Source organism: Pelmatolapia mariae, linkage group LG3_W, assembly GCF_036321145.2.
Source record: "Pelmatolapia mariae isolate MD_Pm_ZW linkage group LG3_W, Pm_UMD_F_2, whole genome shotgun sequence".
NCBI classification, from domain to species: Eukaryota; Metazoa; Chordata; class Actinopteri; order Cichliformes; family Cichlidae; genus Pelmatolapia; species Pelmatolapia mariae.
Window position 1 is genome coordinate 83,615,309 of NC_086229.1, and position 3,775 is coordinate 83,619,083.

The following is a 3,775-nucleotide window of genomic DNA, read 5'->3' on the forward strand; positions in this document are numbered from 1 at the left end:
CGGGATGATGTGCCCGCCAAACAACATCATACACACACATACACACACAGACACGGGCACTACTTCAGGCTCGCCCCCTTCAGTTCAGAGCTTTGTGTCAACAAAATTGTGTCAACAAATTTCCCACGTGTGGGACTAATAAAGGTTATCTTATCAAATCATCTGGAAATATTTTTAATGTGCATACATTTAAAAAATCTATATGAACACATCAGAATGCAAACATTTGTTCTGGGGAGTAAAACTGGTGGGGACCCTTAAAGCCTCTGCGGGGACTCCAGGCTGTATTTTAACCTTTAAATTTACATATTTGTATCTACTTAATATTTTTCACATAACCAGAACAGAGCTGCCGGTTCACATGCCACTGAAAAGTTGCTTTTCTACGTGCCTAATAAACTTCAAAAGCCTCTATGTTTGTGCATGTTCATATATTCTGTTATTTTCAGTTAACTTAAGGCAAACACTGACTTCACAAATAACAAATAACACATGCAAAACAATTTGCAGTTTGATTTACGTAATGAGCTCATATCCATCGGTTAATTTCAATTTTATTCATATAGCGCCAAATCACAACAACAGTCACCTCAAGGCACTTTTTATTGTAAGTTAAAGACAATAAAAACACAGTAAACAAGCACTTGGTGGCAGCGGGAAGGAAAAACTCCCTTTTAACAGGAAGAACCCTCCAGCCCTTCCCTGAGCCTGCCCTTCCCTGAGCCTGGTGCTCAGGGAAGGGCAGCCATCTGCCATGACTAGTTGGAGGTGAGGGGAGGGAGACAGGACAAACGACTCAATGTGGAAGAGTGCCAGAAGTTAATAATAACTAATGACTAAATTTAGAGTGGTGTATAAATACATATAGATTGAAAAGAGGTGAGTGGATCCATCCATTCATCCATCTACCCTGGACAGGTTGCCAGTCCGTCGCAGGGCCCTCATATCCATTTAAAGCCCTGTTAATTAACACTCTTAAACTTGTTTTTGGCTGCCTCCTTTAGGATATGTATTGTCATGCACTCAGTTTTTCATTAATGGGTGCATTAGCCTAATTATTATCTTCAGTTTCATACACATGTACCACTTGTCTAAAACTAACCCAATAAGTTTGAGGGCTCTTATCAATAATTCATGCTGTATGTGTGTGTCTGTGTGAATTAAGCAGACAACTGTGGAAAATACTCGCAGGCTCTGTTAGAATGACTTCAAAATCCCTCTTTCAGTCTCTGCAGTTATAAAGTGATGAATAATCCCTCGCAGAAGACAATCATCGCTTTTGACACAGGTAATTACTCAGCCTGGACTTTGTTAATAAGCTGTATAATAGCAGATGGTTCATTGCTTATAGCTGATGGATTGATGGTGATGGTTAAAGAGAAGTCAGCGCTACAGCTACAAAGTAATATTGGTATAAAAGTTAAGGATAATTTAAAATACTGGGCAATTTTCTACCTTGCTGTCTGCCTCTCTTTCACAGGCTATTAAATATCAGTGCAATTGTGTATGAAATAGCTCTGGCAAACATATCTGGCAGTGAGAGCATGGATGGGGGGCAAATCAACATAGCCAGGCAGTATCTTAAATCTGTCTAGGATAGAACATATGGAGAAAAGATGGCCAGCGCCAGGGATCGCAGGGGTCATGAGGTCCTCATCAGCCTTTGTTTTAAGTGAATGCTAACATATCTCGCTTCAATCCAAATCAAATCCAGGACTTTTGTTGAATCTTTCCTTTATATCACCTAAAGTAACATTTCAGAACCTGAAGCACAGAATGACCACAAAGAGACTCAAAGCTAAAGCAGCTACAAAGAGGTGGATGCACAACTGTACTACAAAAGAAATACACAGTGGGAAGCCCAACCTGAAGAGACAGTGCAGCTAAAAAGAGACAGAAAATGACAACAAAAGACTACAAAGTTATGCAAAGCCAGCATAAAGAGATGGCAAATTATCACAGACACACAAAACAAAACTACAGAGAGATGCAAAATGACATTGTAGTTGTTTTATGATTCCTTTTTTTAGTTTGAGAGAGGGGCACAGTGAATTAACCTGAGTAATTTGTAGTATAAGTAATAATCCTGTAATATTTAAGTTAACTTGAACTTGCCGTGCTACTTAGGTCATGTATTTCCATCTTATCAGTGTGTATCCATGTTAGCTACACATACTTCAAAGCAGTTTGTGGCTTTGCATAATAAACCAATACCGTATTAACAAGAAGTTTTAACAAGCCTCGTGGCAACCAATGAAATATCATAAGGGTCAGGCATTTTGAAATATTGGACAACGGTAAATTCAGTGTGCTTAGCACGTAGGCAGCTGGCGTTGCAGGGAAATATGCTAATAATTTCCCAAACATTCAGAATGCTGTATATAGAATTAGCTTAACTGCAAAAGTCACTTATTTAGGCAATTACAAACTGAAAAAATGATTCGGGTTTTGATGTCTACAAATGAGCAGGAATCTATGTAAACACGCTGCAGGTTGTGGGAATGAGGAGGATGTAATGAAGTAGTGAGGATGCATGACGGAGAAGTGGAGTGGGAAAACAAGTCCAGCTCATTCGAAAGTGAAAAGTTAAGACAAACTAGAAGGAAGCTGCTGGTTGTTCCGGCTTTTTTAAACCACAAGGCTTACAATACAGAAGGAGCTGTTATATCATTGTCATGCAGGACTCAGTGAAGAGACTCTTAGGTCTATGCAGGCTTTGTACACCTCGATTTGGGCAGGCTATCCCATTGTTCCTGGAAGATGCTGTCAAGCTTCATCACACTGGATGCCATTTTGTATGGGGGTTTAAGTCTGGGCTTTAAGGACAGTCAGACGCTTGTCCTGATGCCAAGGACAAGTGTCTTGGCTTCACGACTCCAACCCAGTGTTGTCTTGGCTGCAAGCTTTGGCAGCATTCACTCTCCCTTCAGCATAGACTGGCCCCCCCTTGTCCCCGCTGCTGAGAAGCACCCCCTTACCCCCACCCCTCCCACCCCCCTCAGTAGAATGACAACTATGTCTGGCAAATATTAGGCATTGCTCCTCATTTCACTTTTAAAATGGCCACACTGTAACACGATGGTGGCGCTGTGTGGTAAACTCCAAGCAGACTATCAGAAGTCCTTCATGCAAGTTTCCTTCTTTCGGTCTAGCTTCATAAAAACCTGACTGATGGAGTGCTGCTGAGATGGTTCTCCTTCTGCCACATTCTGCCATCTCTGCAGGGGCCCTTCTTGCTTGGTTACTCCGTTTGGCCAGATGGTCATATCCCAGGATTCTTGGTGGATCCAAACCTCCCCAGTTTTGCGATTAATGAGGCCATTGTGCTCCAGGGAATGTAAAGCTTTAAAAACAGTCCTATAGCCTCGTTTCTGATCTGGCTGCTATAGTGAGTGTACCTTGTCAGTCCACTATTTAACTCTGCTGTTAATATGTGTCTATGTCTATTTACTTTGGAGGAGGCTATAAACCTTTGAGAGAGAAACCCGACAGAAGTCGATGAGTCACTTCTGACCAATGACAGCAATACCGAGGTAAATATATCCTTAACTTTTATGTTGTTTTGAGTCTTAAGAGGCTTGAGATAAGGAGGCAAATATAATGAATACAGCATTATTTTTTTCTCTCTTCCAAATATACTAAAAAAAAATGACCCACTGTACCATTAAATATGAAAATGTTTCCACATTAGCAGTATCCTGTAATTACCAAAGTTCTATGAAATCTGAATCAGCATAATTGAGGACTACCTCACTCTCACCCAGAAAAAGTTCAG